At 33.8% G+C, this 14,201-nt stretch overlaps 1 protein-coding gene and 1 long non-coding RNA gene across 2 annotated transcripts in view; both read right to left on the bottom strand.

The window, feature by feature from the left end:
• The window catches only part of CAMKMT (calmodulin-lysine N-methyltransferase), a 339,386-nt gene that overhangs the window by 253,351 nt on the left and 71,834 nt on the right, over positions 1-14,201 (bottom strand). The gene's annotated exons all lie outside the window — the stretch shown is intronic.
• Positions 11,710-14,029, bottom strand: LOC120621702 (uncharacterized). Its single transcript, XR_005658250.1, has 3 exons — positions 13,380-14,029; positions 13,136-13,261; positions 11,710-12,077 (listed from the first exon to the last, which is right to left on the bottom strand). It is a non-coding gene; the product is annotated as an uncharacterized LOC120621702 (long non-coding RNA).

A 14,201-nucleotide genomic window follows, 5' to 3' on the forward strand; every position in this document is an offset into this window, starting at 1 on the left:
ATATTTCTCAGACAATTTTTGCTATAATCAGGAAAAAATGAAATAATTCACTGTGATTTCCTCTATTATTTTTTAATGTATGAGTTTAACAATATATCTACTTTAAGAATTGCAGAATCATCTCCAACTTTTCCGAGAGTTGTCAAAATCAGATATTATCATCCTCTTATCCCTAGTAAAAGAATTTCTCTAAAATAGTCAGGCAGATATTTTCTTTCTAGCCCTCCATGTTCTCCTATTTAATTCTTACTTTCATTAAACAACACTGCCTCAAGCTTTATGTCCAATTTCCAAAGACTTTCTTATTTCTAAAAAGCTCCTTCTTTGAAACTCCAAAAGACTAAAAAGCAGCATTGAAAAATACCTTTTGTAGTCACTCTTATAGGCACTTTACTAGACTGAATATTTCACCCTAGCAAGAAAGAAAAAGGGGAAACTTTATTTTAAGCCTTAGTTCTAGAGATGGTGTCTTAATAATTTATTAAAATATGCATTAAATGCTCATTCCATACTCTAACAGTAATATCAGCCCCCCCCAAAATGAACAACAAAATTATCTTTTAATAAAAATGTTTGCTCTATAAACTACATGATACGAAGTTCCTTAAACCCAACTGAATCCATTCTCTCTACTAGGGATGACAAAAATTATCCCACTAGCTGAATTTCATTGCCAAGCTGTCAACTTGAATTTCTTCTGTTTAAAAAAAGCTGTTCATTACATTCAGTAATGGGCTGTCAAAGCACTATAGCACTGAACCTGTATCATGCACAGAAGCAATTGGGCAATGTGCATTATTATGTTTAGATTACTTGCATTCTTTACAAGACCCCTGGGCTAATTTTAAATGAGATGGTTCACTTGAACTAAATCGAAATCTATTTTATTTTACCTTAAAGCTAATACATATTTTCCATTTATGACTCACTAGTGCAGGCATTAACAACAGGTAAGACAAAAAAAACTCACTGGATATACATGTATCAGCATAAGTAAACATGAACATATGTATGTCTATGGGTTTGTATGTGCCTTTGCTCCCTATAGTCATATCTATTTTTAATAATAGATGATTGAATTACAATACCGGGCACACCAAATTAGATAATATTGCCAATATGTGAGCAAGCATTGTCGTCTCCATGAATACATAATAGATTGTTAACTGGAAGCATCACTCCTGCAGCATATAGTCTTTGATATTTTAGCATAGTGAATCAATTAGACATCTTTTTAACCAGCTAATGTATAATAATTCATCATATGATTTAGCATGGGATATTGTGAACAACTATAAAAAAGCACATAAAACCTGCAGCTGAATGATTCTTCCACAGCATGATATCCTAACCCCAAAGGCAGGCAATAACAGCTACGGGATATCAAAGAGATAGTAACTAAACTGATCACAGATGACTTGTAAATATATCTAATGAATGCAAGGCCCAGATTAATGATTCTTTTATTTTCACAAGTCTTTATTTTCATTAATAATTTTACTTTTAAAAAATCATCTCTAGATTCCTACCCTGGAATATCAAAGGTATAATAATGACTTACAAACTTAGAGACCCCAATGCTGGTGAAGGTAAAATAAACCAGCATTTCAGCAAGATTAAAACTCTGTAAGCCAAGACTGCCAAAAATAAAAGAGATTTCAGGGCAGGAATAATAGTGATGCCTTTTTTTAAGTATGTTAAAAGAAAAGAGGGCTAGGGGTGGGCATACACACATTACACTTCAACGCTACTTCTATGACTCACCAACACATCAGGCACACATGTGGCAAACAGTTGAATGAAACCAAAAAAAAAAAAAAAAACCACTCAAAAGATAGAGCTATTGTATTTATTTACTTTAAGGACAATATATCATCTCTAAAGTCTGAGTTAATCAGCACTATGCTTGGTTAGAAGCTTACTATGAATAGTTTAGGGGTGTTCTTCACACCCCAAGGTACACTGCAAATTAACTCAGGTTCTCATACACATCCGCATCTTATTCCTAAAACTCTCCAAGCACTTCATTTCATCCTGGCTCCTCCAAAAACATAAAAAATGATTCCATCTAAAATTCTACTTTTGATGTAATTGTCTTGATTTGGTTAAAAACTCTCAAATTAGCTTTTTAACAACCAACCAAAATATGAATGGGGTACAGTGAAGAGCATTATAATTAATAATCAGTTCTTTGTTTTGCTAACTGGTTAAATATGTAATATTACTAATACATAAATTATATTGCATCTGCATTGCTATGCATAAATAAGTACAAGAAAATTAAAATATTTATTATATTTTTTAAAAAACAGAATAAATTATTTTGGCTATTTAGCTATGACCTTTATTCAAAATAGAAAGATTTTCCCCAAAATTTTATTGTGAAAAATTTCAAATATATAGAAAATGTGAAAGAATTCTAGAGAAGCCCCATATAGCCACCACCTAAATGCTATTATTAACATTTTACCATGCTTGTATTATTACACATCAATTCAATTAAAAGAGAAATTTTTAATAAAAGATAAATATATTTCATAAGAAAAGTTAAAGAATAGCAAAATGAGTATAATGCTTTACTGAATAATAAACCTATAAAGATAATAGTTACTGCTTTCGATTATAGCCAGATTCTCATATATGATTTTCTCCATTTTTAAAAACTATGACATTGCTTTGTCTTAATAGAAACAACTGAACCTAATTCTATATTACATAGTAACTATTACATCTTAATATGAAAGGCAAGGTATGAAAGTAATGGTGGAACATATTTTATCATCTACTTGGAAAAAAATATGAACTTTCAAGAAACAAAAATCCTTCTAGTTTGTTTTTGAGTTATGAAATGAAAATTAGGGTAATAATTTTTCTAAGCAGTAATGTATCAAAAACTAAAACTATATTGTATTTATATGAGATGATAAATGTTAACTAAACCTATTGTGGTAATCTTTCACAAAATATGTAAATCTAACCATCATGCTGTACACCTTAAACTTGTCAATTATTTCTCAATAAAACTGGAAAAAAGTAAAAAAGAAACAAATTATTCTAATTCAACAATGTGTCTAGTATAATACACATACATTATGAAAAACAACTATTCTACTTCAAATCTCCACTTCAAAAGAGAATTACCACCCATGGTACTCTCTCTAGGAACTAAATGTGTTTCTTTTGATACAATAAAAGTACTTTTTCATTAACACACATAAGTATCTGGAAGATTTAGGGAGTTTACATCACTTCTGCTTACTTTATTTATATGGGAAATAAGTTTTAAAATTTGAATAACAAACAAGAATACCAGCTTAGCCTCTTTCATTTTCTCAGATGAACACTTGCAAAGAATATTCTGTACTGCTTCCTCAAATCCTTTGATTGGGCACTTCCTGCAAAACTTCAACAGGTCAGAGAGCATGGGGATTGAAAAACAATAGAAAAAGCACATTTTTAATGCTCAAATAATCTTTTATAAATTAAAGACTTAAGTAGGAAAAAAATCCCTAAATCAAAGCCCACTATTATTTAAATAACTTTTAACAAGTATTACTAGAGTTAGAACATTGTGATTTTGTTTTATTCAAATATTTTTCATACCTCAAATTATTCTGGGTTCCACATAGAAATAGTGAATTGTGCTTTTTATTCTTTTTTCATATGATAAAAAAGTATATGCTAATTAAAAGTGAATAAACTTTTCAATAGTCTCCAAAGTTAAAAATAACTTTCATTTGAATATTTGGCTTTGAAACTATACATGAACACGCAGGCGTGAAAGTATCTAAAAATATGTTAGTGTATACAAGATATTCTTAATCACCATAAACTATGCTTTAAACAAGTTTGGAACGCTTTATACCGCCTTTTAACGTTTTTATTTGTTGATGAACCAACAATGTTTGGCATAATTAATGCTAAGATCTTCAAAACTCAATGACTGAAAATAATTGCTTCTCTTTTCTTTCCTGAGTACTCTGAAGCCCAACCTAAAGATTTAGAGCTGACTGGACAAATATAAAGGATGTCAAAAACAGTGACCGCTGACATGCCATTCAAGGCACATGGAAGAGAACTCAGGCTTGAATGCCTCTAAACTGCTCATTGGTAAGATCAGCTACCAGTGAGACGCAGTGTAAGTCAGCATTATTCACTGAGCCTGCTATGACCTTAAAATCATTGCTCCTGGGGCATGTTCATCCACCAATTAGTTTATATGCTCACTGGAAATCCACTGCTCAGTAAATGCACTGGTCTCTCATTCCACAGTGTTGATGAAGTGTATGTGATGGCTTTCTCTTCACAACTTAACCCCAAAAGCTGACCCATCTCAAGCTGAAGCGTTCAAGTCACTTGAGCACCCCTTAGTTATCATGAACTTCAACGCTTTACTTAAAAATTACCATCATTTAACTTATTTGACAAACAAGTGTTACAGTGACTATGAAATGACATAAAACAGAAAAAATCAGAACTAAATTTTCCAGTTTTATTCACAAAAGTGTATGTCAGATATTTGTTAATACACAAAAGTGTATGCCAGATATTTGTCAGATATTTGAAAGAAAAAATTTCCTTGTAATTTTTAAACAACCATAATTAACACAAATAGGTCAATTGTATCTTTTCTAAAATTTTGAAAATTTTGAAAACGTTCTCATTTTTGGCCAAGGTAAAGCCTAATGAATTAAAAGAGGCATATTTGAAAAATAATTTCAAGATATGTTATGATACAACATGAAAAAGGTTGGATCTGGAAATAAAGAAGAAAAGAAAAAAAGATATCCAAGTTTTCTAAGCATTGAGAAATGAAAACTGAGTGTACAGCAGAAATTGGATATTGAGAAGAGAACCATTGTTGAGTCATACAAGTAGAAAGGTCTTGAACATAACTGCAAATAGTTCGACAAAAGATCAGGGCTAGGAATTATATCAGCACAGAGACTGTTAAGTGAAATAATGTGCATGGGTTTCAAATAACTTGAGGATAGAGCTCAAGGACAAAACTGTCCTGATTCTTCCCCTTCGTGTCCCCACAGAAGGAGAGTACGTTCCCCTACCCTTTCCGCAAAGGAAGAAGGAAACTAAGGGTCAGCCCTGACTCATTTCCAACCTGCTTCTTGGAAAATGATCCAATTGAGGTGTGTGTTTTTTTTTTTAACAGCCTTATTAAAGTACAATTTACATGCCATAAAAGTTCACCCATTTAAAGTATACAACTCAACAGTTTTTCATCTATTTATAGTGTTGTGCAACCATAGCCACAATCAATTGTAGAACATTTCCATCATCCCCAAAGAAACTCTGTATCATTTAGTCTTCACTTCCTTGTCCCCTGCCAGAAGTAACTACTAATCTACTTTCTGTCTCTATAGATTTCTCTTTTCAGGACAGTTTATATAGATGGTATGAAAAAATGTGGGCTTTTGTGACTGGCTTCTTATACTTAATATAACGTTTTTGAGGTTCTTCCAGATTGTAGGGCACATCAGTAATTCATTCCTTTTTATTGCTGAAAAATATTGCATTGAATAAATATTCCACTTTTGTTTATCTATTTACTTATTTAGTTTTATGGTAATATAAAATAATACCTGAGAACAAGAGTTGATAACACATGCTTGTAGAGCATCATCAGTAAAAAAACCTTACAGATATAAATTACATATCACTTTAGTTACATGTGTGTTCTTAGTGTGGACTTGATAGATTTACAGAATTAGTAATAGTAATTTATAAGATATAATACATAAAATTGCTAAACTCTAATAACACCAAGAATTAACAGTTCTAAAAAGCTAGTGAAAATATTGATAGAGCAATACTTAAATATATGTATGTCCCAGCACTCCCACTCCTGAATATGTAGCCCAAAGAAACGCTCACACAGTATCATTTACTGTAGTAGAGAATGGAATGCAATCTGTGGGAGTGGACAGGTAAAAAGTGTGGTGGATGCTTATCATGAAATACTAAATATTCACTAGATGCAATAGATTGGATGAATGCTCAGCAATGTGGATAAATCTTATAATGTTGAATGAAAAAAATTAAGAAACAATGCAATCTCTAGCATAACACCCCTTATATAAATATAAGATACATACCCCAAATAATAGTATGCATCATATAAGAATACATTCAAACAAAGAAACAAGTGAATAAGAAAAGAAAGGGGCCATTCAGGAACCAATGATGATAGTGTGCCACAACCTGAAAATTATGGTACTCAACACTCTGTATCTAAGTTTACAGTAGATTCTTCTTTTTGGGTATTATTTTTCAAAAATATTTTGCTGGCCCTACCTAGAGAAGGATTATACTTTTCTACCATGTTGACAATAGGCTTGGCCTTGTAAAGTGCTCTGGCCAATAAGATGCAAAAACAAAAGCACTTGAGAGCCAGTGCATAGTTCAATGTCTCATTTCCATCTCTTAGAATTGTTCTGGAAGCTGCTTCATCATCCTGGGTCCCAGATTGAGGACAACATGGAACAGAGGCACAATAAACCTAAGATAAACATGCAACACAAAAGAAACTTTGGAGTTCTAAGTCACTGAGGTTAGGGGTGGGCTGTTTGTTATTGCAGCATAATCTATCCCATTAAAACTGATATATTCACATACAACTACATGGTAATTAAATCTCTCCCAAGTTTATTTACCCAAAACTACTATATGGTACTACTGTTATGGGTATAGGGGGAGAAGGGGATGGGGTGGTAGCTAGAAAATATAGCTCTTACCTTTAGAGATATTATAAAAGAGATACATAAAACAAAAGGAGAATAAGAGGAAAATTAATTACTCTAGTGGAAAGCACACTCAATGATGAATTATCAAATGTGGGCTTTAATCCAAACTCTACTTCTTGGTCAAATACCCTAAGCCAAATCTCTTAACCACTGTAAATCTCAGTTTCTTCATCCGAAAATTGAGGATGGAGTGTATACTCTGAGCTCTAAAGTTCTTCCAATTCTGAGGTCTCATGTTTCTACAACAAAGTAATATTTAGAAAAGTCATATAGCCACTAAATTAAAATAGAACTTTAAACAAAGATAAATTAACATTATTTACTCTTGCCTTAAATGGTTCAATATACCAAAATTTTGTTCATTTGACAGGAATATGAGTTACATTAAAGAAAGAACACCTGGGTAATCAAGCATAGAATGCTTTTATAAATGCTAAAGTGGAAAGGCATAAGCAAAACCCAGATGTGGTAATCACCAATATGTATGACAATGAAGGTAAGGACACAAGTGTGGCCATAATTCCTTGTAGTTATAATGAGAAATGACAGAAGATGAACTTTAGGGCAAAAACCGATTGATGAAAGGCCTTGATATGAACCAAGATGTGTGGATTTGATACCATAAGCCCATAGCAGCACTACATGGAATACAAGTGGTGGAAGACAAAGGTGGAAGGATGCCACTGGGTTTGAACTTAGGTTGTTGAAGTGAATGAGAATATAAAGGAAAGAACAAATCCAGGAGACTCTGAGAATGACTGATCAACACCACCGAACCAGATACATTATTCAATAAATATTTGTTGACTGAAAACAGCAACCTTTCAACAAAGAAATTTTACTTTCCCCAAATATTCCCAAACCAAACGTGAAGACCAACTTATTGACAAATAATATTGCCAGATCCTCTCTCTTCCGATAAACTTTACCACCTATGAGATTAAGACACCCAATAAGCTGTTTCAGGTTTTTTCTATTACCATACAAAGAAGTTATGTGCTGAGAAACAAGCTACTCAATGTCAGCTAAGGCCTCAGGTGCCTCATCATGCCCCCCTTGCCGATGGCCAACACCAGCCTCAATCCTAATACTGGTTACACGCCATGCTTAGTAGCTTTTTGATATTTTTACATATTTAGTTAATTATATATAAGGGAGAAATATTGCTTAAAAGAAATCTATACATAGTTCAGCAACATGAATTCTTATCTAAAAGCTACATATAATAATAGATACTCTGTTATCAATTTTTTTTTTTAATCTCTATCATCATCCAGGTATCTCTTGCTTTGGGGGTTAGTCACGTTTAAATCAGTCTCCTCTTCACACATGATGTGTGCTTCTAGCCATTATTGATTTCTCTCATTCCTGACATGTGGCCTTTGTTTGAAAGGTTTTACACTTGATGACAATAAATTTAACACTTAATTTTGTATTGCCCTGTACTATCTTTTGTTTGTTTTAGGTCAAAGTTTGAGAGTATGTGATAGCTATTTGGCCAGATGGAGGTCGAGGATGTCTTTCTGAGACAGATTACAGAAGTTCTACAAATGAAAGCAAGTTATAGCAGTTAGAGAGAATTCAAAGTATCCTAACACTTCAAAAAGTAAAGAAGTCAGTGAATGGGACTATTAACATGGACTTAATTCTAATCAACATCTTTAAGTTCATAGTAGCACTTGGCCTATAACTGTGCTGTATAATATTAGCTTTATCTTCTTGGGACAGATATTACTATTATTATTATTATCATCATCATCATCTTTACCTTCATCATCTTCATCATCATTATCATCATCATTATTAGAGGAGAGGTAATAAAACACAGTGGTTAAAAGAGCCTTTAAGTCTAACTTTCAGAGATGACTGCAGGCCCACCTGACATCTTGACTACAATCTCAGGAGAAACACTGAGCCAAAATCACATCATTCAGCTCGTTTGAATTACTGATCTTCAAAATTGTGTGAAATAATAAATGTTTATTGTTGTTTTAAGCCACTTGAGTTTGGGGGTAATTCGTTATGCAGTATCAGCTAACTAACACATTCCACCCAGCAACCTCCCGTTACATCTCATTGGCCAGAATGAATCACGAGGCCACCCACAGCTGCAAGGGAGTCCAGAGTATTTTTGCTTGACACGAAACCTGAGTTCTGATTCTTAAGGAAGAAGGAAGAGGAAACACATATCAGCTGTGCAGCTACTCACCTTCTACTTCAATTCAGTCTTCTCCATGAAGAAACATGGTCTTCAGAAAAGAATAGAAAGGTAAACAACATAAAGAAGAAAATGCAGGCTATAAGAAGTAAGAAAATACTAGAAAATCTAGCAGCTGCTTTAAGAGGATTTGAATTTACAGGCAGGGCAATCTGTATTCCACCATGGTAACTAAGCTTAAAACTTGTATCTGTAATCCCCTGTCAGTAATCACAGTGAGGAATCATGACAAATGAGAGAAAAGAAGGAAACAGGAATATGAAAACACTGCCTTGATTTTTTGGAAAAGAGAAATGAAGATATATATGTTTATATATATAGCATATTTATACATATAAAACTTTAACAGTAGCTTAATATCCATGATAAAATTCCACAACCAATTATTAACTAGGTGGTTTACACATGTTTAGAAAATAATACAGAGTTTAAGAGTAAGCAACAAACGTGCTAAGAACAAGTGTGGGAAGTGACAGAGGCTCTTTCTTAACTCTAACCTTGGCCTTGACTTTTCAATATTTTTAGCAGTAACTTGAGACATAAAAGGGATGCCTATCATTTATGCTCATGTGACACATCTGGGAATGATACATATAATAACAGAATCAAAATTTTAAATGATCTTGACAGCTTATAATACTGTCATTCATACATCCAACGATTCTAAGAAGTTATTTCATGGATTTAATTTTCGTCTCCTCGAAAAAGACACTAAATTCATCAGGGCATGACAGAATCACACACTTTTTTAAAATCTCCTATGGTATCCAACACAGTGTTGGGAACATAGTAGGTATTCTATTAATATTTAGAGAAATGAGTTGAACTGTGTCAAGCACAAACGTAGAAAAGTTTAGAATAAATCTGTCACCTATGTAACATAATATCCTCTTACTTTCCCCTCAGGTGAGATATAATTTATCTCCTTCAAAAACCTCTTCAAAATTGAATTTTTCCAGCTGCCTTCAGCCCTTTAAAGGAAGACTGCAATGGATAAAACTTTACAGGATACTTAAAAGCCTGTGCACTTTTTTCTTTCTTTATTTTCAGTATTATGCCCAGTCTGTGCCATTAGACTTTAAGCTCATGAGGCAGTTTCAACAGTATTTTAAAGCTTCTCCCATACACATGAAGTGAGAATAGATGCACACCCCCTTCGCAGAGCTGCACAACATAACATTTTCTTGTTATAATTCAATATCATTGCAGCAAGATAAGCACACCCCACAGTCTAATTTAACAGACATGAAGAAGTCAAGCTCTATTGTTCAATGTCACAGCCAGCCAGCCCTGCATGATCAACCTTTATTCTTTTCTGGCTTCATTATGAGGATGATGCCTTTCAACTGTGGTGACTAAACCTGTTAAACTACAAAGCAAGAAATTTATAGAACCTTTATAAAAGTAGTACTGAACAGCTTAAATGTAAAACCTACAATTAAATTCTAAAACTAAGCACTTCACCCCCAAGAAAATGCTAAGTAGTTCTTCAGCAACATTCCTGATTTACATACCCCAAAGATGACAGGAGTTATATACATACATGCTGCAGTGAGATTAATAGCAATTTTTTCAAGTAATGTCCAAAATAAAACATGGCAACATTAACCCATGCGTTACAAAACTAATAAATTGCCCCTTAGCATACCAAGAACAGGAACTATGCTTTTTCATTTTCAAAAGGCCTCCTTTTGTCAGATGAAAAGCCCCAAGGGTAAAATATTTCAGTATAGTTCAGAGATAACAATGGATATGCCATTAGATTACCATACAAGTGAATAAAGCACCAAATGATAGCGAACGTTTCTTTACACTTTAGATTTTGATGTGAAATGAGTCTAATTATTTATTCATAGACTTTTCCTCTAAGGAGTTCAAGGCACTATGTTTTAAATCTTCAAACATGTATTTCCTAAGCTCTAAATCTACCAGGTAAGACAGAAGAACATGTGGCAGGGGAGAAGATAAAGAAAAGCTGCACAAAAGAAAAGGCGATTTGAAGAACTCAAGAGCATTTCAAACATGAGGTGGTGTATTTTATTCATTCATTTATTCTTCCAGTCATTCAAACATTTACTGAGAACCTATTATAAGTCTAGGTCTGTGCTAGATGTTAAGGATATAAAAATAACCCCTGCTCTAGAAGCTCACCAGACAGAGGGATGACACATACATAGAGTGATAATTAAAATACCTTCCAGGTGCTATAATAAAAGAATAAACTAAGTACTGTGGGGAGCACAAGAGAAGGAACCGCCAGCCTGAAGGAATTTGGATAGGCTCTAATAAGAAGGCAGCATTTTCAATTGTACCTAGAAAGACTCATAAAAGTCTGTCAGAGAATTGAGAGGAGAATCCTCAAGGCAGAAGTAACATCACATTGAAACACAAGTTGCCATTAAAAAGTTCAGCCTGTTCAGGAAATGTTGAGAATTCCAATATGGCTTACAGGCAAGAGATGACACTAGAAATCATAGGTTTCAAGTTTCTGTGAATAGACTCCAGGAGCGCCATAATCATGAAAACTTTGGCACTAGGCAAATCAAAAAAAAATAAACAGACAAATCAAAAAATAAACAAATATAAACTATACATATACATTTGTTACATATATTTTATTTTATATATGGACACAAGGGTCCATATATAAAATATATATATATCACACATATATATGTGTGTGTGTATATATATATATAACAAACATATATTTACATACATATACATACACACACAGCTCTATAGTAAATTATGACCGATGCTATTGGGCTTCTTATCTGCCCTCTGCTAGGGCCACTGATGCTTTCATAAGGCAATTGGAAGAGCCGAGTTGCACACACCTTCTCCCTCATTCACCTCATCTACACAGTTCCTTCTTATCTTAAATTGAAGTCCTTCAAGTGAAGATGAATACTCAAGCCAGACTCTGCTTGATGTCCTTTATTCCTAAGCTGCTACCAGCACATCCATTCAGCAGCAAGGGAGCTACCTGCTTCTCAAAGGCCAACTTGAAGGCCACCCCAACATCTTTCCTCTAAAGTGCTATGGGGCTGACTCTTTTGCTCCCCATCAATCCTGTGTATAGTTGCACACAGCAGGTGCTGAAAGAAAAAGAAAAGAAAAACAGAGCTTAAGCCTTAAAAGTCCAGATAAAGAGGATATTTTCCTTGCCTTTATATCATTTCAAGTATAAAAGCTACCATGTCAAAATGCACAGAAAAATGTTGCTCAATATGAAATAGATATAAAAAGGCAAGAATGATTTGTAGCTGAAAGCTTCCAAATTACCTTCTACAGTAAAACTAGTTGATATAAGGAGAATATATACCTACAGAGTTATAAGGCAGAAGACTTGGCTGTCCCCAAATCTGAATTATGTCTACATTAATTCACCACACTTAAAAGGTATACAAAGGTATTATATTATTCACTCCATGTTGATTTAAAAGAAAAAGGAAAAAACAAAACAAAACAAGAGATGGTTAACCATACAACTGGCCTTTTCTATACAGCAAATCATCTTATATTTATTGAATATACAAGATGACATATGCCATAGGGAAAAGCAAAGACAGGGTCTTAGTTCTCAAGACTTCTCTATTTGCAAGCCTGATGACACGGGCTGAGGATTAAGACCTCTAAGTCACTATTCTGCTTTAGCCTGGACCTTATTACCCAACAACACTGATTTAGGCAAATAATTAGTCATAATTTAAAGGTCAAGAACTTTCTAATCCTGAAAACACATATTGTAGAGAAAGAATAAGTATTTATTTTCCAGCAAGTCAAAAGTATCCAGAAATTTCAGACTGAAAAATAGACTTGAATGTATGGTGCCAGGTGGGTACTAGACTCATGGAGGGATTGTCTTGTTAATTGTATAAATGTCTAACCACTATGCTGTATACCTGAAACTAATATATTAAATGTCAACTGTAATTGAAAAAATAAAATTTTTTAAAGAAAAAGAGACTTGAATATAAACATGTATTAGGATACAAGAAAAGTGTTCTGATATTAAACAGGGAGCAAATAAGTGGGGGGGGAAAAAGCTAAGGAAGCAGAAGCAAAGGAATATATCAAAGGGGATAACATGATCTAGTAGATGAACGCCTGAAGTGCTAGCCAGGTAATCAGAAAATATAATGCTAACATTTACCTCGCGACGTGGAAATCGAATTGGTGGAAGTTGTGAGGCTAATGTAAAACAGGCCATTTTGAGAACAGAGCAGTGTAGTTAAAAGATGAATGGAGAATTCTGTCTATTTCAAGTAAAAGAAGAATTCTGTGAAAAAAATAATGCCAAGATATTCAAAATGAATGAGATAAAAATATATAAGAGAACAAAAGTTCTACAGTTATGATCAGTACCAATAGTAAGGGACTATATAACTTATATTTACCTCTTTCCACGGCCACATCCCCAGCCTCCTAATTGTTCACCTTGCTTGCTCTCCTCCATTCCATCTTCATGCTACGACCAAAGGGAAAATGTTTCTAAAGCACAGATTTGTGTGTGTCACCTTCATTAGCTCCCCACTGCTTTCCAGATCAAGTTCACTCTATTTGGCACTGGGTACAAAAGGCCTTTCACAATCTGGGCCTTCTGACTTCTCTAGCCTCACCTCATTTCTTCCCCCTAAAGGCTCTCCCTACGTAGTGAATTGTGGCAACTCACTAAGCCTTCCTTCTTCACTTGTGTGCCTTGGCGTGTGCTGTTGCCTCTGACAGGGGCACACCTTCTCTCATACCTTGGGTACCAGTGTGGAGTCGCTGCTTCTGAAAAGCCTTCTCTGGTTTCGTCCAAACCACACTCATTGGATACTCCCAAAATACTAAAATCGACTCTTGTCTTTCTCTACCTATCTCTCTCATTAGACCATAAATTACTCAAAGAGTGCCATGTCATATTTGACACACAGATTCTAGCATACAATGTGCACTCGACAAATATTTGCTGAATTAATTTATCTTTCACTATCTTAACCTTACTAAAATTTTCTAAAACATTAGTTTTCATATGAACAAACAAGAAGCATCATGTATGAACTAAAAGCAGTCACATTATAACACATATAATTAATTCTAATCTAACTCTAGTTGAGAAGCTAATTTAAACTCAGAAGCTTTTATTACATTTTGTTTTGTTTATTCCTAAGATTGCTCATAGAATTACCCAGACAGAGTTTCGGGTTTTTACAGCCTCCATTCGTAGCTACAATGTC

This window comes from Pteropus medius, unplaced genomic scaffold (assembly GCF_902729225.1).
Source record: "Pteropus medius unplaced genomic scaffold, Ma_sr-lr_union100, whole genome shotgun sequence".
NCBI lineage: Eukaryota > Metazoa > Chordata > Mammalia > Chiroptera > Pteropodidae > Pteropus > Pteropus medius.